This window comes from Ovis aries, chromosome 3, assembly GCF_016772045.2.
Source record: "Ovis aries strain OAR_USU_Benz2616 breed Rambouillet chromosome 3, ARS-UI_Ramb_v3.0, whole genome shotgun sequence".
NCBI classification, from domain to species: Eukaryota; Metazoa; Chordata; class Mammalia; order Artiodactyla; family Bovidae; genus Ovis; species Ovis aries.
Window position 1 is genome coordinate 132,429,698 of NC_056056.1, and position 25,390 is coordinate 132,455,087.

Sequence of the window (25,390 nt, forward strand, 5' to 3'; positions counted from 1 at the left end):
ACAAAGCCTGTGCTCTTAAGCCCATCCTGGGGTGACCCTGGGCTAGATACTCAACTGCTACAGGTACCAGTTCCCTTATTTGCATAATATAGATAATAAATGGAGGTAATAGTATACTCCCTTCACAGAGATGTTGTGTTGATTAAATGAGGTAAGGTATTCACCGCATTCACAGGAAGCATTCGATTAAGTGCCATAAACTTTGGGGTGGGGTTGGGCAAGGGAAGAGAGACAATGCAATGTGATGCAATGGGGTGACTAATCATTATACATTGTCACTATTGATAACAATAGTTATCAGGTGTAATACTCCTGGGCACAGGCAACCCTACAAGGAAAAGATCGCTATGCCTGTTTTACAGATGAAGAAACTGAGTTTCAGATAAATTGAGTAAATTTCTTAAAAACCAATTGGTTAATAAATGGCAGAACTGAGCTTATATTCAAACACTGGGCCCTTGCACTCCAAAGCAGGCAGCTCCCAGCGCCCCAGGGTCACCAGAGACTGGCCTCTTCTGGGGGAGGTCAGGGCTAAGGCCAAGAAGCCCGAGTTACATCTTCTGCCACCTGGGACCTACCTGATTTTCTCAGATGAACAATGTTTCTTTAAAAGAACAGGAGGAAAGTAAAGAAGCAGCTGAGACAGTTTCTCCCTCCCTCAAAGCCACTGTGGGGCCTCCCTCCCCTTCCCTCTCCTTCTCTCTTCCCCAGTTTCCTCTGTGCTTAAGTTTGTGGCCATTAAATAGAAGAGGAGAAAGTTTGAGCCAGGCATGAAATATTTATCAGTTAATTACAATATGCAGATTCTGTTCCTGGGGGTGATTTGTCTTTTTGGAAATATAGGAAAAGATCCTGGAAACTTGTATCCTAATTGCTTGGCCTATTATTGTAGCAACCAGGTAGAAACTCCATTTACTATGTAACTACAGATTTTCCCCACTAGCTGCCTCTCCCTCTGTCACTGGTGGTCTGGGGATCATATACTTTTCTGATGAGGGAGGAACCTTGGAGGGGTCCATTTGTCCATGCCCCTGTTTTCTCTTGGCGTGGCCCCTTTCTAAATCCCAATAGTTGTAAGAAATGAAAAGGATCAAAGTCTGAAATTCTGCGATCTCAAGTCAATCCTAAGTGACAGCCCCTTGCCAATCCCACCTGAAGCGATGTGGCTGCTGAGGGGCCCCCAAGTTGAGAAGAAGTTCTAGGCTGAGTACCCTTCCTGCTGTACTTCCCGTTACACACCGGAAAAGGGCAACATGGCAGCTTTCTAGCACCTCTCATGTCCCAGGGCCCGTACCTAATCCCTGGCTGCAAATTAGCATCACTTGAGGGGTTCTTAACAATCCAGAAGCCTGGGCACTACTCCAAATCAACCAAATTAGAATCTCAGGAAGTGGGACCCAGGCATCAGTATTTCTTAAAGCTCCCGAGGCAGTTCCAATGTGTGGCAAAAGATGTGGCCCTAGAGAGCTAACAGAAGAGAGTGGCTGCTGGTGTAGGGTGCTGCTTATCTGCACGACACCATCATTGTTATCCCTCCCTTTTAGATGCTGGAGGAGGCAATTCCTTCACTTTTATTGGAATCTGAAGAGCATCTTTTTCCCTCCTTACAAGAAGCTTGATATTAATAACCACCATTTATCAAGTTCCTGCTGAATGCTTGGATCCATGCAAATAAAATTTAATCTGATCCACACAACTGTTCCATAAGGTCAGTGGGTATGTCCATTTTGTGGATGTCTAAGACAGGTTAGGGAGTCTGCCTAAGGTCATACAACCAGCCAGTGACAGAGCTGGGACTTGAATCCAAAACCCACGCTTTTAGCTACTCAGTTTCTCAAAGCTGGAAGGGAAGTGCTTCCTAGCTGGTATCTAGGGAAGGTCCTAGGGAATGTATTGCGGAAAAGGGTAGAGAGGGGCTACACGTGGACGGGGCATGAAGGAAAGAGTGGTGGTGGGTGGAAGAGGCTGGACAGGGTCTGTGGGGAAGGGCTGAGGTACCTGAAGGAGGGTGTGGGAAGGAGCTGGCAGTCGGAGAACAGCAGGACCAGGACCGCTGAGCAGAGCCCACCATCAGGACCGGGTGGCTGGGATGGGGAGGGAACTTGTGTCAGAGGAGGGGTCTTTGTGAGGCCCGAAGCAGTGAGGAATGCCCGCCATGAATACTAAGGGCAAGAAGAAGAGAAAGGGCCAGAGGGGGCTGGGTGATGTTTAGCTGCTGGGGTGATTAATGGGGGTGAACGGAGGGTGAAACTCAAACCCTTCGAACAGAGATGGTGGGGAATGGTTGTCCAAGAACAACAGTGCACTGTTTCGTGGAGAAAGCCAATGTCCAGAGGAGGGGCCGCTGGGGAGGATGCCGGGCACAGTTGCTCCTTCCCTTTTTTCCCAAGGTCTCTTTATTTGCCATCAAACAGTAAATTAAAATATACTTGCCAGCTCCAGGGGACTCTCTGGATGGGATTCCTACCTGCCTCCTGGCTTGTGAGAGACCCAGGGACGCTGGGGTGGCCTGAAGGAAGAGCAGGTGAAATTTGGGGTGGTGGCTGAGATGCCTCCGAGGACCAGCTCCACTGGGGCAGGAAGCGGTGATGCGCTGGCTGGGCCACTGGCTTACCTGGGACCAGGCAGCATGGAGAGATGCATGGGGGCCGGGTCCCCAATGGTGGTGTTCTCACAGCAGCCCTTGCCTCCGGGAGGAAGAGAGGGCTTCTTTTCCCTGAGAAAGAGTCGGGGGAGGGAGGAGGGAGGGCCCTGCTACCAGATGTTAAGCTGGGTTTGAGGAACAGAGGGACAAGTTATGGGAAGTGGGAAGTCTGAACCCCTCTCCTCGTTTCCTTACTTCTGTCTCTCTCTAGGTGCAGCTGGGGGAGCTGCCTTGCCCTCCCCATCGCATTTCCTCATTTCCGGAGGACAGGAAAGGCAGGAAGAGGGGATGAAGAGAACTGTCTCAGTGTAGAGGGAGGTGAGCTGCAGGCAGGCATTTAAAGGGAAATTATCTCTCTGGACAGTTTTCTCTCTAGGCCATTACAGATGTGAAGCAACTGATGGATCCTACTTCCCCACCCCCAACCGTCCCAGGGTGTGGTGCCTCCTACAGGGGAGTGAGGTGGGGGAAAGGGAGGTCAGGAAAAGGAGCCCAGCGTGCCTTCAGGGGTCCCCAGAGGGCTGACAGAAGCCATCATCCCCTCAGGGCAGGGGAGGCAGACCACTCATCCCTGATCCCAAATCACTTGAACATTGCACCTGGGAGTCCTGTCGCCAAATCTTAGTTCCTGTCTCCACACAAGGTTGGCCAAGATGCTTTTCCTGTTGGAGTCTTGGGTCTAGTCCCCACTCTGTCTTTCTAAGAGCCAAGCCTACAAAGCACTTTGAAATCTGAAGTTCCTGGGAGGTGGTTTATTGAGTGCAAATACTCTATGCCGTGCACCATGAGGCGATCATTCCACATGGAGGCTGAGTTCAAGGGGCTGGCCTTAGTTTGCTTGTTCTGAGGGCAGGGGCTAACAGAGGCTGCCCTGTGCTTCACAGGGGAGAAGGAAATCAAGGAGCCCACTGGAGGGCAATGGTCAGCACCAACAGTCTTAATTATGAATTAATAATTTATAATTATTCCCCACTTGCAGACAAGCACAAGCCCATTGAAATGATTTCCCAGGGAGGAATACAGTTGGAGGGGATGGGAGGGGGACTTCAGTACAGCCATCACTTCCCTAGAGGCCCTTAAGTTCATTCCTTTGCTTCCCTAGCCAAACATGGAAGGCATTCATTAGCTTCCTTGGCCGGTTCCTCCCAACAACTATCCCCACCTCCCCCCCAAGCCACTAAACATAGTACCACACTGCCTCCAGCTCTTCCAAAGCCAGAGGGCCATCCATGCCAGAGAGACCTGAGAACTGGGATTCTGGACTTCTGGAGTCCCTCTGTTCCCTGCTGCCTGTTCTACTGTTTATATATGGGGTGTGGGAGGGGCTGATGTGGCTAGCCTCTGGCTCTCCTCCTTCTTCTTTCCATCCTCCTGCAGATTGCCTAGGAGCCCTCAGAGGGTGGCAGAAGACCTCTCCAACTTTATGCAGGAAGGGAAACAGGAAGCACCCCTTCTAGTGTGGATGCCCTTAGTTCCTGCTTCTAAATTAGAGAGCCTGATCCTGACCTCCTAAGAAGATATCTGCTGCTGCTGCTCCGGGGAAGTCTAAGTCACTTCTACATGGCATCAATTATGGTGAAAGTGTTAATCGCTCAATTGAGTCCCACTCTGTGTGACTTCATGGACTGTAGCCCACCAGGCTCCTCTGTCCATGGAATTCTCCAGGCAAGAATACTGGAGTGGGTTGCCATTCCCTTCTCCAGAGTATCTTCTCTACCCAGGGATCAACCCAGGTTTATCTGCATTGCAGGAGGCTTGTTTACCATCTGAGTCACCAGGAAGCCCAGCTATAGTGGTGGGGTCCAAACAGGGATAGGGAGGCATACCCAGCACCAGACCCAGCTCTCTGCTGCTCCTCTTCCCAACACCTACAACCCCAAATTCCCACTTTGGGGGATTAAAAAAAAAACTTAAAGGAACCTCAAAGAGCTGCTCAGAAACTCTCAGCTCCAGGGAATCCTCTCTCTCTCAGGGAATCTGAAAAGGAGAGGTTGGTTCTTTTATGCATTCACTGCCTTACACCATGAAGGGGCCTTATCTTTTGGTCCTTGGGTGATCCTTGACCACCATCTCTGATGTGGAATCACCTTCACAGTACTGGAAGAAGGAATGAGAAGATGGTGGAGGTGCATTAGGAGATCTGGTATTAGGGTTTCCAATCCCCGTTCTAGAGTGTTCCCATCAGCTTCACCATGTACCTCAAATGTGCACGTCAGGCTAAATCTACAGGTTGAAGGGAGTTGGGACAACTGGAACTTAAAAGCACCCTTTTCCAAATCTGTGGTACAAGGGTGCCCTTGAAAAACTGCTACAGGCAAGGTGGACGGTCAGCCAAACACACTGGGTGGGCATCACACACCCACCTCAAGCTCTCTCTTTCCCTGATCCCAGTTTTGGTCTCAAGAGGAGGATTAGTTAGGTGTGATCCAAGTTATCCAGATAATTAACTGTGGAAGCACCAGTTTGTGTGTGTGCTGTGTGCGTTTTAATGCCACTCCTTTGGCCTCCAAAGAGGCCAAAAAAAAAAATCTGTTCCTTAGCTCCTCCTACTTTCCATGCACCTCCTCTGCTTATACCCCAAATCCTAGCTCCGGAAAAAAATCCTAGAGGGGCAAACTTTCCTGATTTACCATTTTCCCCACCTGCAACCCTGTCCCCTCCCCCTCCCCAATTTTTTTTTTCTCTCTTCGCTTCTTTAAAAAAAAAAAAAAAACGAAGAAGAAGGAATTTTCAATAGTCCCACTTGTCAAGCGAAGACCATCTTTTAACCTTCAACAGCAGCGAAAGCCGTGTGAACTCTCGGTGAACCAAGATTGAAGTCATAAATCACGCGTACAAAGGCGGCTGCGGAGGCTGGCGCGGGCTGCTGCACCTTTAACGCTTTCTGGGGCTGACAGGCGGCGGCCCAGCTAAAGTTCACAGCGCCCGGGGAGGGCCCGCCCCCGCCTCCCCTCCTCCCGCCAGCCCCGGCCGGCCCCGGCCGGCCCCGGCCCGGCCCGCGCGCGGCAGCCCCAGCCCCGCCAGGGAGGCCCCTGAGTTGCTCCCGCAAGGGGAGAGGGAGGCGTTTTCCCTCCCGTCAGCCGGCTCCACGCCGGCCGGTGGATCTCCGTCCCCCGCGCCCCCCCGCCCCCCGCCGCCAACTCAATCCACCCCCTTCCCTCCCTGCTTGCTTTATTTAAACAGGCAACTAGATCCACACGGACACGATAATTCAGCTGGTTTTGTCTTTGGCATTTTCTGCAGGACCCCAAGAGAAAGAACTTCCACTCCCGTTCTCCCTCCAGAAGTGGCATCCTTCATCTCTGTCTGTCCAAGCCAATTATACAGATCCTTGGAGTTCCAATAGGGTCTGAGTCATTGGAACCGAGAACACCTGGCTGAAACATGCCCTGTAATTAGAAAGGATTTTTTTTCTTTACCGTTTCTTTCTTCTCTTTCTTTTTAAAAGAGGTCTGGAATGACCGCCCTTGACTAGGGTGGAGAAGCTGGGGTGAGGAAAGGGAAGACCATCACCAGGGCCCAGCTTGCGGCCCTTTGCAGACAGATCTCCCCAAGTCGGACTTGCTTCCTTTCCTCGGCCTCTCGGTTGCCTCGCTGCCTCCTCCTCCTCCGTTCGTTTGGTCCTTCCCCCACTGTCTTCTCCTCTTTTTAATTAAAGTTCAGTGACTCCACTTGCCTCTCCTCTCAGAAAGCCGAAACCAGACAGCCCAGCAACCGCGGGCCGAGCGGTCCCAGCACAACCACCGGCCCAGCCGGCTGGGCCTCCCCTGGCCCGCCTCCCTTCACCGGCGCCGATCTCTGAGACCCCGGTCCCTGGGCCATCCACCATCCCGCAGGTGTGCAGCCGTCGGCCTGGGGGATCTGAATGCTGGGCCTGGGACAGGAGTATCCTCTTACTCTAGACCCTCATATTGCACCGGAAAGTTAAGAGGGTGGCTGGGTACACCCCGACTCAGGCATCCTGCTCCCCAAAACCCGTTGCTGACTAATCTGATATGACAAAAGCCCCGTGATGGATTTGGTATATGTTAATTCACAATGCCCTTTCCTCCAGAATTTAACTATAAGTTAATACACACCGGAAACCACGCGCAAACACGCTCGTTAATGGGCTTAGGTATTAGCGAGTCCTAACGATGCATACAAATGTGCTCTGCCTCTGTAGGCCCCTCAAGATTTATGGGCCTTGAGCTCTCTGAAGCTGTAAACAAGGAGGAAAAAAAGAGAAAGAGAGAGAGACTGGGGGGGGGGGCGGGGGGGGCGGGGGGAGAGACAGAGGCCTGACTCACCCCTCCAGATTCTGGGAGAGAAGTGATCTTTGCAAGTGGATTCTTACCTATTTCCTTTCCTTGCAAGCTTGCTGTGTGGGTTTTGAAACTGGTCTGGGGGTGGTGTTTGCGGCTGAATGCTGGTGTGCGTGGGCAATGTTTTGTTTGTGTGCTAGGGTAAGAGCATGCCAGCCTACTGTGAATTGCTTTTCCAGGGCCTGACTATAAACAGGCATTTGTGGATGTATACCTGTGTGTGCACCATGCTAGGGGGGTGTGTGTGTGTGTGTGTGCGTGTGTGTACATGTGCACGTGTGACAGGCCTCCCTCTGGGCCAGGCTGCTGCTCCCCCAACCCGCAAACCCAGGGAACAAATCTCTAACAACAATCATAATAACGATAAATAATAACAATAAAAACAGTAGTTAACAGTCCCTCCCTGGCAGGATAACAATAAAATGCAAGAGGAGATATTTTGAGGAGGGGACAGGAGAAGGAGTCATGATCACAGCAACCCAGGGAGAAAGAAAGGAAGGAAGTTAGCTTCTTCCTATGCCCTTGTGGGGCTGGGTTTGGGAACCCCCTCCCCAGACAAGGTCCTCCCGCCAGAGGAGGAGAAGGCGAGCCTGCAGGCCACTCTCTGTTTCTCTTTCTCCGGTTTTGCTTTGTCTGATCGGGGAGGAACCCCACGTAAGAGGAGGGTTAGTAGCTCTGGGGATTCTTTGGAACCCCTGTTTTAAAGAGGAATTAAAGCATATAGGGTCAGGCCCTACAGGAGCAGAAAGGAAAGAGGCGATGATCACAGCCAGGGTCCAGGCCCAGCGAGTGAGCTGCCGAGGTGCCCGAGCTGGAGTTGTCCGAGAGGACCAGCCGCGGGCAGAGATCTACGCTGAAAAACATCTATGGCCTTGTCGGAGAGAAGGGAGAGCTCGAGGCAAGACCAGGGAAGTTGCCTTCCTGGGGTCTTAAAAAAAAGAGAGTGAGAGAGGGGGACAGTGAAAAAGAAAGGAGGGTTTGAGGCACGCAGAATTTTCCTTCTCGGGCTTGGAGCGGAGAGGATTTCCATAAAGGAAGAGAAGCGCAGGGTCCCGGATACGTCCACATCCGCCTCATTCTATGCAGGTACAATTTTCTGGTCATCTTATGAATTTATGTATTGGGGGGAGGATGGAATTAGAGGGGTAGAGATGCGACCTACGCTCTCTCGGGGGAGGAAGCCGTCCAACAGTTTCGGGTCTAACGAAATCCCCCTTTAAAAATAATCGTATGCAAAAAAAAAAAAAAAAAGAAAAGAGAAAGAAAATCAAAAAAGGAATACAAAAACAAATTAGCCAACTTTAAAAAGAGAAATAAGATAAAATGTTCATAACAAGTGATCTTTAAAAAATGATCATAACAAGAAATGATCATAACAAGAAAACTTTAAAAAAATTTTAAGTCACAAACCTTAGAAGGGGTTTGGATTCTTTTTTTAACAGCCGGTGACCCATCTGGTCGGAAAAGAGACGGAGAAACACTTTTCACTGAGTCACTTCTTTAAAGCCAGTGTAGACACACAGATTCGAAAGAGACCCTCGGGCGTCCTAGCATTTGAGAACCGTGCGGAGTGGAGGACATTGCCATAACCAACCGGGCAAAATAACAATAAGAGGAAAGAACTGCGGTCGGTGGAAGCACTGAGCGCGGAGCGCGCAGAGGGCCCAGGTTTGGGCTCCAGGCAGCCGCCCGCCGAGGCAGCTGCTCCGGGCGACGGGGCGCGGTGCGGGCCGGCACCGGCAGGCGACCCCGCTGGGTCTCAGCCTCCCCGGGTCGGCCTGCAGCCCTCTTCTCCCAGCCTCCGCGGCTCTCCTGGCTCTCTCGGCTTGGCTGCCCGGTCGGTCTCGGGGTTTCCTTGGTGCGAGGATTTGGGGCCTAAGACTGGGGACAGTGACTCAAGCCAGACTCTGCTTCATTTTTTCTCCCCCAGGCCTCTCCACTTGCCCAAGCTCTCAGCCACCGGTCGGCTGACTTAGAAGGGGCTTCTGGGCTGCTCCCACCAACTCCTGCCTGATTTCCCAAAGTCCAGCGACCTCCAGTCCTCTTTAGGGGGGAAACAGCACCACCCAAACACCTCTGCACTGTGTTCTCAGCAGGAAACTTACGAAGAAGAAGAAGAAGAAAGGCGGCTTAGAGTCCTGTTTACATCTCGGTCTACACATCCCTTGGCGGCTGGAGAGTTTATTTATACCTCCCACTATAACTCTCTCTGTTTGGAGGCACTGGTGGCTCTATTGACAGACTGATGTCTAGAAAATATTGCTCTATCTCGAACCATACCTAAATGTGCTGTGGTTGTGTTTACAGATTTATGCTTGAGGAAAATATAATTATTTCCATTGTATTTGTGCATATACAGTAGTTGTAAGAGCAGATTTATATATAGGAAAATATACGACTCTCTTCTAGCCATCCAGCTTTATGGACATTTGATATCCTGACAGATTTACAGCTCTGAGCAGCTATATAGATAAATGTATATCGTTGGAATTATGTATCAGGAGATATATACTTATTGATTGTGATATAGAGTAGTTAGAGCACTCACTTAGAGCCATATATGGCTCTGGAGATATTTCTATATTATTATCACTATATATAGGCATATCTATTTATAACTACATAGTTATAAAAATAGACATAAGTAATTATAGTCCTATATGTACATGCTGCTATCTCACAAGAGTTATAGACACTTGTGAATATAACTCTATAGAGATATCTGTATGTATATAAGGGTGTAATTATCTCATGATGTGTGTGTATTTGCGCTTAGGTCAGTCTATCTCTGTTCAGGCATATTTATACGCAGGGGCTGGGAGAGACTTGTTCAGGAAATGTTTTCAGAGGGCCAACAGAGCAGCTGTATCTGGCCAACTAGGAAACCAGCTAGCAGAGTTCTTTACTTATGGAGGGATGGAGTTACAGGAGGGTAAACAGAGCATGGGAAGTGTCCAGGAAAGGAGGCAAAAGGAGGGACACTGGGGCTCAGCAGGGATAGTCAGAGAGGAAAGAGGTAAACAGCGAGCACCCACTGAGAGTGGGACCAGTTTTGTGACGGGCTGGCATAGGTGGCACGGAAGGGGAGGCAGTGAACTGTCCTACCACCCAGATGGAGGTAGGATGCCCTACCATCACCACTGATGGAGTCAGGGAACAGACCTTGAAGGGCCTTAGGTTTGGCTTTTGATGAACCAAAGATTGGCTACCATTCAGCCCCTCTCACAGGCCTGGTGCCTTCTCTTGAACCCTAATTTTGGGGTCTCTAAGGAGTAGGCTTTAGAGATGAAGACATTTAGGAGGGATGGAGCAGGAAGTGGGCACACTTTTGCCCCTGCTGCTCTCTGGTAATACGGCCAGGAAACCAAGGTAATGGGACCCCATACAGCTTGCTTTAGCCTGGGCCTCCTTGCTCCTGAGGAGTCTGGTGGATGGAGGGGTGAATTTTTCAGTATTGGGCCTATTCTGATAGGAGTTTGGGGAGGTCCTCCCCACCCTCCTTCTCTGAGGCCTGGGCTTTTGGGCCTAACTCTCCTCCTTTGGGGCCCTTCTGATTTGTTGGTCCCCAAATTGGGATTCTTAGGGGCCCCTTTAGCTCCCTAATAGCCCTGCCTTGAGCCTTTATGAGGAGAATTTGACCTTAATGAGAAGGGAACATGGAACTGAACCCCTGTCCCTCACTTCTTTTCATCCACACAGCTCTCCAAGCAGCCCCTTCCGGATGCCACTGAGCCCAGGCTCCACAGTTCTTCTGCACCAACCATCCCCTGGGAAAAAAGATACTGTCAACCTCATTTCATTATTTTTTGAAAACCTGGGAGTTGCAGGCATGTTTGCTGAATGGTTTGCATGAAGGAGTTTCCTGGCTCTTAGTTTCAGCGGCCAGCAGGGCTTCCAAGATCTTTAGGATGCTGGAAGGGAGTGGAGATCCCTCAGCTGGAGTTAAAAGCCAAGCACCAGCCTCCACACACCCCTGCCCACTAGATTGGAGCTTCAGAGCATGGACTCTCTCTGACGCCTGGCACAGAGGGGTTGCCCAATAGGTACTTGTAGTAAACTGAATGGCAACCAATTCAAAGGCTTTTGGCAGAGGGAGTCTCATGTTTCCCAGCCACTGGCCACCACAGGCTAGGGCATCTGGGTGCATGGACTGGAGCCTGGCTGGGGGATCACATGGCCGCTGGCCACAGTGAGCTCCGCTGGGGCCAGTGGTTAGTGCCAGGGCAAGAGAGTAGCTCCAGCCCTAAGATGGGAGGTTAGGGACTGGAGTGAGGCACCTGGAGCCAGGAAATAGGGGAGGGGGCAAGTCAGGCTCTGCCCTCTGCCCTCAGTCTCCTGATTTTCCAGAATCCCAAATATATATTAAAACTAAACCAGAGTCAAGACCTGGGCTGGGCTAGAGCTGCCAGTGGGCCTGAGAGGTCCAATGAGGAACACCACCTGATCTATTAGGAAATATACAAATGAAATAAACATAAATCAGTTGGAGGCAGTTAGCCTGGCTGAGGAAATGCCGGGATGCTTCAGCCCTGCTCTGTGGAGCTACCAAACTGATCAGAATTAATGTTTAAAAAAATCTGAAGTGGGGCTTCCTGGGTGGCTCAGTGGAAAAGAATCCACCTGCAAATGCAGGAGACGAGACATGGGTTCAATCCCTAGTCTGGGAAGATTCCACATGCCACAGAGCAACTAAGCCCGTGCACCACAAACGATCGAGCCTGTTCTCTAGAGCCCGGAAGCCTCAATTACTGAGCCCAGGTGCCACAGCTACTGAAGCCCCCACGCCCTAGAGGCTGTGCTCTGCAACAAGAGAAGCCACCACAATGAGAAGCCTGTCTATCACAACTAGAGTGTAGCCCCCACTTGCTACAACCAGAGAAAAGCCTGTGCAACAGCAAAGACCCAGCACAGCCAAAAATAAAAATAAATAAAGTTATTAAAAAATGTTTTTAACTTTAAAAAGGTTCAGATTTTCTGCTGCAGTAACATTTAGGTTGTTTCATATAGTTATTTCTTAATTGTCATAATCCCCCTGCTTCCTTCTGGGAGTTGAGGGCAGGCAGTCACTGGCATGAGGAGAAGGCGATGGCACCCCACTCCAGTACTCTTGCATGGAAAATCCCATGGACTGAGGAGCCTGGTAGGCTGCAGTCCATGGGGTCGTGAAGAGTTGGACATGACTGAGCGACTTCACTTTCACTTTTCACTTTCATGTATTGGAGAAGGAAATGGCAACCCACTCCATTGTTCTTGCCTGGAGAATCCCAGGGACAGGGGAGCCTGGTGGGCTGCCGTCTATGGGGTCACACAGAGTTGGACACGACTGAAGCGACTTAGCTTAGTAGCAGTCACTGGCATCGGGTGAGAGAGTCAGGTTCGGAGATCCCCATCTAGTGAGGATCCAGGCCTGCAGGATCCCATCAAGGCTTGAAGCAGGGATGCCCCTGCTTTGGTTTCTATTTCCTCTAAGAACCCTTAGAGGCAGTCTGCCTGGGGTCTGGATAAGGGACTGAAGTCTGGAGAGTGGGCTAAGTTAAACCTGGAATCTCATTTCTAGTCCCCCAGTTTTTGACAGTTTCCTCTGCAGACAATCTGTACCCCCACCTTGCAACACCTAATGCCCACCAATGGATTGTGGCTACTTTCTTTACGGAAATGCAGAGAGAGAGTTGAGGGGCTGACATTTACATATGTTTGCCTAAGCTGGACTCTGGGCAGGTGTCTCTAGGCTCAGGCCAGGAGGTGGGGACGGTTTGCTATAAACCTCAGAACCTGCAGGGTTCAAATAACAACTGTCTTTGGCCAAAAGGCAGGAAACGAAGAGACCCAGGCAGTCGACTGTACATTGTTGAGCCTGGAGAGGTTGGGTCCCTTTACCTGGGCTGGAATGACTGTTAGCTGTTTCTGGGTCCCAGAGCCCCTTGAGAAGCTGATAAAAAACAATCTGCTCTGTCCCCAGGAAATACACAGTGTGGACGGTCGCCAGGATGATAGGGAGCTGGGAAGACCAGGATCTCTGGGTTGGGTGTCCCTAATTGATATATTTATTTACCCTTTCTTTCTGTGACCCATCCCCAGTTGTCTGCTTGTTGTCCTCTCTGAGTCCCCTTGCTTGGGAGTCAGAAAGTTCCTCTCAAGGTACAAGCCCTGCCTTTCTTGGCACATACCTTTTCCTGCTTTCCAGCCCGATCACAGGCACCAGGCTGAGGCCTTGCACGTTTCTGCAAGCTCCTTATCTGCTCTCCTGCAGAAACCAGGCAACTGGCTGTTAACTGAAGCCTGGTCTCCTCTGCCCAATTACTCCAGTAATTCCTGAGGGTGGGGAAGTCTGGGGGCATCTTGGCAGAGTGGAGGCCTGGCTATAAGGGGACCAATTCCCATCTCTAGTGGAAACTTGGATGCAAGGAGCAAGTTGCAATTGCTATAATAATAGTCATAATAATAACAATAATAATTTATTTAGCATATCATTAGATGTGTATTTACTGTCTTCCCTCTGCTTTTTTACAAGTGTCTCTTAAGGAATTCTCACAACACCCAGGGGAGACAATAATAAGCTAATTACCACCCTTTAGCTCCCTCTCCTCCTCCCATCCACAAAGTCACCCTCTCTGAGATGGAGTGTTTACCGAACCCCTCCCCCAGTGATTTACACCTGCTTAACAGTCTCTCCAGTCCCAATTCTTCTCTCCTGTTCCCAGCCTTTTCCATTCCTGTTCGGGAAGTTTCTCAATAACAAGGAGGAGAAGAGTTGTAAGTATTAATATTGTCTTCCTGACATCACAGTGATATTTAGGATAATGTGGGAGGAATCCAGTTCTTACTTCTCTGATTGCCCTTTTAGGGGGCAGAAACTGCCTTCACAGTTTCTAGGCAGATCAGGGTAAAGAGAGAACATGTGCTGCCATGATGCCAAAACATCTGAATCAGTGTAGGAGGATGGCCAGTCCTGCAAACATAGCAACATCAGGGGCCTTCAGACCTGTTCAGACCAGATCTCGGAGGTGCCAGGCCCCACATGCCTATTGGCTTTTTTGGCAATAGAAGCCACAGGGGCTTCCCTGGTGGCTCAGATGGTAAAGAATCTGCCTTCAATGCAGGAGAGCTGGGTTCGATCCCTGGGTTGGGAAGATCCCCTGGAAAAAAGAATGGCAAACCATTCTAGTATTCTTGCCTGGAGAACTCCATGGACAGAAGAGACTGACAGACTACAATCCATGGGTTGCAAAGAGTCAAATACGACTGAGTGACTAACAATTGTTTTTTTCATCTTTTCACAGATTATAATTAAAACACAAACCAGACACATGTTTTTGGATGACAGCTTCTAAAAGGCCCCCAGGAATCCCAGTAATGTGCAGAGCACACTCCTAGTTACTCAGTGCTCAGCCCCAACCCTGGGTGGAGAACTGACACTGCTGTCGTGGTAGTCTTGGTCAGAGACAAAGCTGCTCGGCCAGTCATCGAGATCCTGGGTGTTGCTGCTTAGACAGCCGGAACGCTGAGGGCAGCCCTCCACCTCTCTCCACCCAAGTACACAAATGCTCCTGGAAAGAAGCCAGTCCAGGGTGGAGGGTGCAAGACTCAGATAAAGTCAGTATCAAGGCAAACTGGAAAAGTTAGAATTGCATTTACTTTTTGCCTCTTTAAACCCTAGGTGACACAGTGGCCCTTCTCAACAGGTCCCCTAGCTCACTGGGTGTCTTTTCTTCTTTCTCTGGTCCTCGTGTCTTTCTGCTGCCCATACTTTCCACTGTATGCCTCTGGCCTTCCTATATCCCCAGTCCTATCAAAGCTTACTTATCCTGAGTCCCAGCTCAGTATCCACGGGGTAAAAGCCAGATTGCCAGATTAGGAAACCTTAACCAATGTGTGCACATGTACCTCCTCCCAGGAAATTGTGTGCTTCTAGGTAGGGGTCTGCAGGAGCCATTGCGCAGGTGGAAAGAAGTAGCTGTGATGATGGAATTTCAGATCCATGGCAGGTGGCATCATACAGATTTGTGTGAGGGTGGTGTACGATTTTTCTTAAAACCATATCATGAAAACAGCCACCCATCCTGTCTCTGGGGAAGACCATCTTTGCTCTAAACCTAAGGTTTCCAGGCTGCTTAGAAGAGTCTAGAATGCATTCTTCCTCTTTTATCACCCATTTTTGAGAGGTCAGACTAAGTTGGGGAAAGACTGGATTCCATGCAGTGAGAAGATTATGCATGAATTATCAGGGTCGGGGCTTCTGATTTGTTCCGAATATGGTAATTATTCATTCCATGACTCAGTCCCAATTCATGGGTAGTGTCCTGAAGCCCTCTCAATACTCATAACTATAATAGTTTCCATTTATAGAGGATTACTATATGCCAGGTGCTTTATACTGAATTTGATGAGGAAATGTAGTCTCAGAAAGGTTAAGTCACCTGCCTAAGGTCGCTTAGCCAGGTTTGAACTCTGGCTGTGTGTTTCCCCATCTGCTAGGTTTTCATAGTTCCAAATCATGCCTCCTGGGTTAAAAAAAAAAAAAAAAACAAAAACAGAATATAACCAGGGAAAGGAAAAAAGCATTTGTTTAAATAGTCTGACATCCTCGGGACGTGCAGAGGCGGCCCTGTGAGGAGCTTCTGGCTTCTGCAGTGGTAGACTCAAGTGCACATACGCTCAGGATTCCCATCGCCCTGAATTCTACTTTATTGGCAGTCTCTGATTTTTTCTTTCAGCATGATGACTAGCCTTACCGCTTAGAGTCCAACCCTTTCCCAAGATTGGAAATAGACCCAGAGTTGAGGCACCTCATCTCTAGTGGAGTCCTTGAGTTCCCACTTCCCCAGGCAGAGTCTAGCTTTCTTGTAAGGCTCAGCCAACGTGAAACTGAGAAGCATCTAGAGATTAATCTTCAGAGCCCCTCGTCTCCCTGAGCATCCCCGCTAAGCACTACTTTTCTGGTTCTAGCCTTGTTTGATAAAGTATCCCAGCGGTGCTTTTGTATTTTAAAGGATGTGATGTGCAGAGGACTGCACTTAACACCATGTGCTCTAACGGTGGAACTTAAGGCATTTCAGTGGCGGGATAATTGGGGAGGGGGAAAACAGAGCTTTCCCAGGGGCTTTATACTGCATCACTGCATAAGGCTGATCCTGCATCTCATTATCCATTAACTTCAGATGAAAGCTATAAAATTGGATCCCTTTATTCTGATTTTTGAAGCTAAGCAGAGTATGGGCTGATATTTCTGTTTTTACCTGGCTGCTGGCATCCTCCAGACATCCTCCCCATTGTCCTGTCCCATCTTGTCTTTGCCTCCCTCCCCTCAGGGGCAGAGTCCTCAAGGGAGACAGCTCCCCATGGTGTGTCTGCAGGGGCCCTGTGCGGAAGGTTGAGTTGTCAAATGAGGAGACACCACAGCTAACACCCCCACTCCTCCAACCCCCACCAACTCTGGAATGAAGATGGAGAGTTTTCTGTGCCTGGTTTGGTTCACAGAGACACATAGTCCATCATTTGATTTGCTACAAAGAGTATTCCTTCCCTGCCCCCCAGCATCCTCTAGTTTTTGCTTAGAGTTTCAGAGCTGGAAGGATCTGAGTGATAACCTAATCGAACCACTTCATTGTAAAGGAAGGGAAACTGAGGCTCAGACAGAGACCAGAACCCAAGCATTCTGATCCTCAAACCATCCTTCCCAGTATACCACCCTGTACCTGGCTCTCTTTGCATTTCAGCTAGATACTTTTGTAATTTCTTCCTCCAAAACCCAGAATTTGAGCTTGATTCCCATGGCAGAGAACAGAGACCAACCATCATGATAATGTGGACTTTCTTGTTTGGTTATGGCCACTTTTTTGGCACATGCCTTATCATACCCACACCACACTCCACAGTCCCATTGGAGTCCATCTGTGATTTCTGTGGAATTAGAAAGTGTTAGTCACTCGGTCATGCTGACTCTTTGTGACCCCACAGACTATAGCCTGCCAGGCTCCTCTGTCCATGGACTTCTCCAGGCAAGAATACTGGAGTGGGTAGCCATTCCCTTCTCCAGGGGATCTTCCTGACCCAGGGATTGAACCTGGGTCTCCTGCATTAAAGGTGGATTCTTTACTGTCTAAGCCACCAGGGAAGCCCTGTGAAATTAGAGGGCCTCTCTAATAAACAGGGGAAGACCCTGTTTCTGTGCCACCGTATGTGTCAGTGCCCCTCAATCCACTCTCTAGAGCTGCCCAAGACCTAGAGAGGGGCTGAAGGTCTCAGGGCAAAGAGCAAAGGGATAAGTGCACATTATATTTTGCCTCTGACATCCTACCTCCAGCCTCAGATAAGGAAAAAGGCTATCTTGAATAGAAAGTTTTTCCTTAATATATCATCAAGCCTTCCTCAAGCTCCCGAGGAAAAACTCTCATTGTCCAGTTCTGAGGACTGGAGGCAAGGGAAGAGGGTTGAACTTAGCACAAAGAATGCTGATGATATATAAGAAGAATTTGCCAGTCATGAACATTGTTAGACACCTGTGTTCTCTGAGCATATCAGGTAATTCTCAGCCCCCCGAGACAGTCAAGTTAACCTCACATGGTTCCTTCTAGTCCACAGATTCTGGCTGGAAACTTCCTTTCCCCAGTGTTTGGTGGTCTAATTCCAGAGTCCTCAGACAGTGCTTACTCAGTTTACCACTGGGCTTTGGCTCCGGAATACATTTTTAAATCTCACGTTGGCCCCAACCAACTTTCCCACCTCTAAGGAACCAAACAAAATTAAATCAATTCAGGAACAAAATTCACCAGATCACTTATCAGTTTGATGTGGGCACAATAGCACTGGACTAGGGGGTCTAGGGACTTGATGTCTGTTTTAGGCCTTGTGTGACCCCAGATTCCTGTGTTGAAGTCTTAACCCCTCGGTACTGGAGAATGTGACTGTATTTAGATCTGGGGCCTTTAAAGAGATAATCAAGACAAAATGAGGACATAGTGGTGGACCTTAATTCAACTTGGCTGATGTCCAAGGAAGAGATTAGGACACAGAAAGACCAGGTGGACCCCAAGACCATGTGAAAAAGACCATGAGAGAGGCCTCTAAAGGATTCAACCCTACCAACACTTTGGTCTTGGACTTCTAGCCTCCAGAAATGTGAAAAAAAAAAAAAAGTCTATTGTTTTAGCCACCTACTCTGTGGGTAGTTTGTTATGACAGCCTTAACAAATGTGGTGTCTAGATGTGTCTCAGCTGTTCATTCACTGTGTGACTCTGGACAAGGCATTTAAAACTCTCCGCACCTTAGGACTCCCCTAGTGGTCCACTAGGTAAGACTCTGAACTTCCCAGGCAGGTGGGGCATGTTTGATCCCTGCTCAGGGCACTAAGATCTCACCTGCTGTAGGGTGTGGCCAGAAAATAAACAATGAAACAAAAAAACAAAACCCAAAAGCTCTCCAAATCTCAGTTTCTACATGAACTCTAAAGCTTCCTTCAATAGCTAACATTCTGTGATTCCACATGAAAAGAAAGCGCCAGTTATGATATACAGCTTTTACTGTCTTGCCAGTGTTATTACTTATAAGTAGACACAGCTCCAGATACAAGCACTCATGCAATCACACACAGCCTTGCATCACAACTTTTTTCTTCCAAGTGTACAGCCACGAACACAGCCCTTTCCTCTTTCAGATCTTGGTATACATCCAGCTTTCAATGCAAAGCCTTTCGGGTTCCCTGACCCTCAGGTGCCGCTGGTGCATCTTGCACAAATTGGTTGAAATGAGAACATTTTAATCAGTTGGCTGGTTTGGGTGAACGTAGTGCCAAAGAGCCCCACTGGTTTCTTTCTGTTTAATTGATGGGTCCTGTTTTTAAACTGTCAGATTCTGCCCATCGTTTTTGACTCAGAATCACTGTGTGGCCATGTGAGGCCTAGTCAACCACCTGATCAACTCGGTTCTATCACCATTATTCTTTGAATTGATTGGTAAGTTCACTCAAAAAAATCAAACCCAGACAACTGACAGCCTCACTCAGGCTCAAAGAAAGCACTCTCAGTCATGTCTATAAGATACCAAAATACCCACTTGGGTCAATCAATTCCCCCAAAATATCAGGCTAACCTATAGCTGTAGTACAGAGTAGGCAAAGCAATGTTCACTCATCAGCCTGCAGTGACTTGCAGTCTGTACGTGGCTAGCGCCCTTCTGTTCTCATCAAGCTGACTCATTAGAACAAAGAAGCACACGTTCATATGGACACATACATACCATGCCATACTACCCTTAGCCTTTGTCTTTCTGGGAGAGAGAGGATTGAGAGATAGAAACCTTGTCCTAGCAGGAGCAATGGGAAGCCCTTGGGACAGTTTCTGTTAGGTGCGCATTTGCATGAATGTGACTCAGAGTGTAGCTTTGGCCAATATTTGCTAAATTTATAGGCTGAGAGGGAAGGAGCCAGCTAGAATGGGGCTTGGCCAAGTTAACTGCTCATGTGTAAAAATGGCCCAAAATGCATTTGCATGTCTCTGAGCTTTTGTATTTGGCTTTTTGTATATTTTTTTCCATGACGTGCATGTTTCTGTATCCCTGCATACTCACATATGTCTGAATGTTTGGGCTGTGTCTCTGTGTTTTCCCACACACCTGGGTGTACATCTACTTGTACATTTGTATGTGTCTCTGAATGCTTGCATGTGTTTGTACACGACCTGTGTATGAACGGGTGGATTTGCCTGTGCCTCTGTGCATATCTCCTTTTGGGTTTCTGTATAAGGATGCTATTACATGTATCTGCATGTCTTTAGAGATCAGTAACTCCAATGAGACTTCAGACATCTCTCAAATGCCTGGCAAGCCAAAGGTGAAATCTGATGCTGGAAATGGTTGGGCAGGCCCTCTGCTCAGACTCCCTCTGGCTCAACAACTATTTTCTTCCAAGATGAAGTCTGCAGAGTCTTCCAAGGGCCCCTTCTGGCTGCTTCTAGCAATCCAGACCTCCACAGTCCCCTCTAAGTCCATTTTTAATGGCTCTAATGAGTAGAGGGGAGTTTCTGGAGGTGAACTGGGATTTTAAGAGAGAAATAAAAAAGGAAACTTCATCCTTTCCTTTCCATTTTCCTCATTTTCCCTTATTAACATTAATCAACCCTGAGCATGAGGCATAGGGAAGGCAGCTGCTCTACATTTTTTAGACCTTTCTCACACTTTAAAAGCGAAAAAAATTTGCTGACATTTTTCAGGTCAGTATGATAATCATACTGTAGTTAGGTTGTTAAAAATGATTTTACCTTTTAGAGATATTTATTGAATTGTTTACATAAGAAACAATGTGATGTCTGGGGTTTGCTTAAAAGTGTATGAGGACGTGTTGAGCTCAAACTAGGTGAAATCAGATTGATCATGGGTTGATCCCTGTTAAAGTGGGGTGATGGGCATGTGAATGTTTGATTATATTATTCTCTCTTGATTTTGTTTTGATTTTTCCATAGTATGAAAGAATCACTTTCTCACAGACATCTTCTATTTTTTCCCCACTGCACTCTCCATCTGGAGATGTAGCTGAAACTCTCATTATTCCCCCCATTATGTGGATGAGGAGGTGGAGGGCCCTCACCAGGTAAGTGATTTGTCTAAGGCAACTGGGAGTAGAAAGCCCTGACTAGAATTCCAACAGCCTGCTCCCCACCTAGGGTTCTTCTCATTGGACTGTGCATAAACATGAACCTCATGCAGTCATAAAACATAGAATTTGTGAATAAATCCCTATCAGATTAATGAAATTACTGAGGCTCCAGTTGCTCATACATTTGCATGGTGCTTACCTAGACAAGTATATGGACACCCAAGGGTTCCACATTTGCATCTGCAGAGACACATACACACCTCCATTCATACAGCTATGCGTCTCTCGGTTATACACTTGTAGATCACTTATTTTGAAAATACAGGAGGTTGTGCATGATGTCTATGGTAAAAAAAAAAAAAAAGAAAGGGGATCAGATTGTTACCTCCAGGTGTGCCTGTTCTGTGTGCTCACATGAAGAACTAGGCTATCTGCACACCCTTTGTGAGAATGTACCAACAGAGGATTTGAAAGGAGTAAGTGTCCCTAAAATGAGATCAAGCCCAAGACCACAGACACACAGTGAGTTTTGTAAGGAAGGAAAACCATTGGCAAGCTGGTGCCTTGTGCCTCTCAATAAAATTGCAACTTCACACACAGGGATACAAGATTTTTTTCCCTTTCATACATAAATATGTTCAGATAACTAAAATCATCACATATACTTTCATAAACAGTGTATGGCACCCAGCTACCTTCATGCACGTGTTATACAGCCATGTCTTCAGAGGGAGGATTCCTGCACAGTGAGCACAGGTGCTGGAGTCAGAGGACAGGAGTTCTGATCTCCGGTCCACCACATCCTGAGCATGTCATCTTCAGCAAGTCACATCACCCCTCTTTGGCTCAGTTTCCCCCTTGGAAAAACAAGATTGGTAGGAATAGCTAAGTTGCCCAGGTCAAACTATGCTAAACATAAAAACTATTTTTTTCTATAAATCTATATTTTACTCTACATATTCACAATAAAATAATGAATACCCACCAATAACATGTATAACATATAAATATTTGTTTGCATGCATGACAATCTATTTATCTAACTAATTTAAAAATATGGGATAGAAAAAATGAGTAACTGCCTAAGATAACGCAATTCAAATACAGCCTGAACTAGTGAAATGACGATGAGTCTTGGAGTTAGAAGCAACAATCAACGGTGAAAAAGATGTTCAATATAGTTATATGGCGTGAGTTCTGGTTCTTCAAGTGTGGCCCAAGGATCCCTGGGGGTCCTGGATATCCTTTCGAGAGTTCTGTGAACTCTTTTCTTTTCCAATATATATCTGCATGAGGCTATGTACTTCATATACTTCAAACAGACATTGTATCACAACAACTTGAAAGGAGAAACAGATATGAGGATCCAATCACTTTCTATTAAGCTAGACATTTAAAAGATATACTTCAATGTAAAACAATGATATTCTTCTCACGAAACTGTTTTTTAAAATATTTTTTTCAAAAGAAGTTATGACATCCAATTAAAATTTTGTTAAAAGTTATGACAACATGTGACAGATTATCATTGTTTTAAAAGACTTTTTTTTTTTAAGTTCCAGTTTTCGTTTCTAGCAGGGTAAATATTGATAGGTATGACCCATATAAAAAGAACTCTTGGAGATTCTAGGAATATTTAAGAGTATAAAAGGGTTCTAAGACCAAAAAGTTTGTGAACAACTGTCAGAGCCTGTTGCTGCTGGGGTCAAGAACCTAAGCCAAGACCAAGGCAAGTAGCAAAGCCCAGGTTAGGTTCTGCTCACCCTCAGGCTGCTGCTGAACCCACATCCTCATCAGTGCTCCCTGCCAAACTCAGTCTCAGCCTAAAGCAGTGTCCAAGTTCATCAAGAGCAGAGAAATGCTTCACAGCGCCCACTCTGGGGTCAGGCAAGTCTCATTGGAGTCCTGGTTCTGCCAATGGGGCATATCATTAGCCCCTTGGGCCTCACTCAGCTTCCCCTTGTGTAAAATAGGGACACAACTTCCTTGCAGTGTTATTATAAGATTCAAATGAAATAAATTTAGCACAGCACCTGGTACATAGTAAGCACTTAAGAAAATGCCTATTATTGTAATAATAATAACAGCTAGCACTTACTGAAACCTTACTATATGCCGAGCACTCATCTAAGTGCTTTTCGTACATTTATCCACTTAATCCCAAGGCAATTAAGAACCCTAGGAGACAGTTACTGTGCAGTTGCTGCTGCTATTGTGGTGGTGGTGGTGGTTTCCCAGGCCCTGCCTATAAGCAGAATAGTGTAGATTGAAGGGTTAGATAAATGTTTGTGGTTTTGATTTAACTTTGACATGTAAGTGAGAGCATTAAGTGAGGAATCTGATCTTCCAGGTATCTCTGACTCCTGCCTTCCTCTTATATAACCACCCCAGGCCTCTGGAGCCAAGTTGTAGGATCAAGAGTGTGTCCTCAGGCCACATGGCCTTCAGCCGAAGGGGCAGGCCTTTTAAAGCAGTGTATGAGGAAGAGAGGACAGCAAAAACCTCTGTCACCAGTAACATCAGTGATAGGTCAAAAAGCCTACTTCATAGGTGCTATACTTGGGATGTTATTCTTCTCTATCACTCAGAGCCTCTCCGCACACACGCACACATGCACACATGCAGACCTTTAGCAAAATCACCTCCCATGCATTTATAAACAGAAGAAATGAATGTGTTGAGGTCCATGCCTCATGCTTGTTTTGACAGTGTACCTCTAGGCAAACACGTATGCAGAGAGAAAGAACTGTATGAAATTATAGAGTGCAGAGAGAGACTCTCTCCCCAGTTTTCCCTCTTCCATCCTGACTAATTAGCAAAGATGCTGTAACAAAATACAGGCTTTCATCTCCAGTGTCTTTCTTAGATCAGGTTCCCCCAGAGACCATCCTGGCTGGTCTGGGTCTATCCAACCACCTGGAGTGGGTGGGGAGTTCAGTTGCCTCTTATTGTCATGGTAACCGAGTGGCAGAGCAACGGGAGCATGAATCTGGGGCTTTTGGCCAACCACCGATCTACAAAGAGAGAAGAGGGGCAGAATCCCAAGCAGGGCTGAATCTCAAGACAGAGCTAGAAGGAAGGGATGGAGAAGGATTTAATCGTTTCTACTGGTTTTCAACTGTGGGTACTAGGGCAAGGACCTTGGGATTATTCCAGTCTGGTGCTCTGGGATATAGGTGGGTTCTTGCTACAGACAGGTCTAGCAGACAGAGTTCAAGAGTCTTGGGCTGGCATTATCCAGACTAAAATCCAACTGGACTGACTAAGAGGATAAGACAAGCTATTGTTCACCTTGATTAAGTTTACCACCCTCTCCATCAAGCTTTGAAGACCACATATTCCTGGATATGAGTGGAGGCAAGGAGGATGTGAGGCAGTCATTTCTTGGCTTCTTTTTTATTTTTTGGAAGACAGAGAAAAGAGACCCTTCCGTGTGTATAGTATGGACAATGCCTTGGCCTCCTCCATTAGATTACAGAATTCTGGGAGGTATTGAGGGAAATGCTAATTGCTCAGAAAATGAGTTTGCAATCAAGGGAAGAGGCAGGGGAAGGTAATAAAGAATGACCAGAGAGAGAGGTTAGAAAAGGCCATCTCCCCTCTATGGTCAGAATATGAAGGTATGTTCAAAATCCAGAGTCCAAAAAAAGCCCAGCAGAGAATTGGGGCAATAGTCTAAATAATTCAGCACCAAACCCTTCGACTACAGTGCTTCTGCCTGAATTTAATGGATAACTGACCCAGCAAGAGAAGAGACTGGTCCCTGGGGGCCAAGACTCAAACTGTGCAATTCCAGGACCCTCTCCAGCTGAGAGAATGAAATGAAAGGGACCGGGGGTTGGAGGGGTCTCAAGGTTTGGCCTCAAAGGTCTCTGGGCTCTGAAGTAGCAGAACAGGCTAGAGGCCAGAGGCCCTCCATTTGGGGGCTTCTTTGCTAGAGAGGGAGGGAGGGAGAAGGAGGGAATGAGGGGAGGGGGAGGGGCAGGCAGGAACAGATGCTTCCAGATCTAAAGGAATAATTTGAGGGGGGAAGGCAGGATCAAACGGAGGAAGAGGAGGGGGAGGAGGGGAAAAAGGAAAGAGAACAAAGGTGTGGTGGGGATTGGAGCCTCTTTGGTGGAATTCGGGTGAGACAGCTAAGCCAACATCTGCCCTGGGGCTATAAAAGCTTGTTCTATTTGCTGCTGGCCCAGGGGCCACTCTGGAGCAGTCAGATCGGTCCCAGAGGTCACCTGGACTGGAAGCTCAGCCAGGAACCTTTGAACCTCAAATGTCCCTCCCAGATTGCCGCCCCCTACCTTTTGGTTCCTCTTCTGCATTCTCAGTGGAGGGGAGTTCCAGGAGGAGCACTGGAGCTGGGGGCTGTCCCAGAGGATTACTGGGGGATGAGAGGGCAGAGGAGCAAGAACCAACTGGAGGAAATACGGAATATAGAAAGCAGCAGGAACACTAGGCTTCCTTGAAAATGCTGAGCAGAGACAGACAGACCCGGATAGAACTTGAGGCAGTCACATCCCCAAATGGTTCAAAATCATCAGAGACCAAGTCCAAGAAGAGAGGTTTCCAGCTGGGAAGCTCAAATCTCCCCGTTTCCCCTCTGAGCGGGGTCAGGCAGCAGAGGGATGAGGTGAGGTGTGGAGAAGGGCCGGTAAAAGCAGGAGCAAATGCCCATGGGGAATATTCCATACCTCCTCCGTTTTCTCCTCTCCCCAGCTCTTCTCTCCTCTTGCTGGAACTCAACCCCTGTTCTGTAACCTTAATTACCAAGGTCTGTTCCAGCTGAGTGGAAAAACTCCACATGTAGAAAGTTACAAACACTGTGTTCCTGCCCAAAGGGACAGAGTCAAAACAGA

The 25,390-nt window shown here is 47.8% G+C and overlaps 2 long non-coding RNA genes across 4 annotated transcripts in view; one reads left to right on the forward strand and one right to left on the reverse strand.

The window, feature by feature from the left end:
• LOC105611011 (uncharacterized) overlaps positions 1–25,268 on the reverse strand; it is a 32,132-nt gene extending 6,864 nt beyond the window's left edge. For all 3 annotated transcript variants that reach the window (XR_009600221.1, XR_009600220.1, XR_009600222.1), the window contains exons 1-2: positions 25,226–25,268; positions 21,233–21,394 (exon numbers count right to left, since the gene is read on the reverse strand). This is a non-coding gene — a long non-coding RNA (uncharacterized LOC105611011). The remainder of the gene's footprint in view (positions 1–21,232; positions 21,395–25,225) is intronic.
• The window catches only part of LOC105611012 (uncharacterized), a 32,415-nt gene continuing 14,419 nt past the window's right edge, over positions 7,395–25,390 (forward strand). The window contains exons 1-2 of the long non-coding RNA XR_001039102.5: positions 7,395–8,034; positions 8,879–20,531. This is a non-coding gene — a long non-coding RNA (uncharacterized LOC105611012). The remainder of the gene's footprint in view (positions 8,035–8,878; positions 20,532–25,390) is intronic.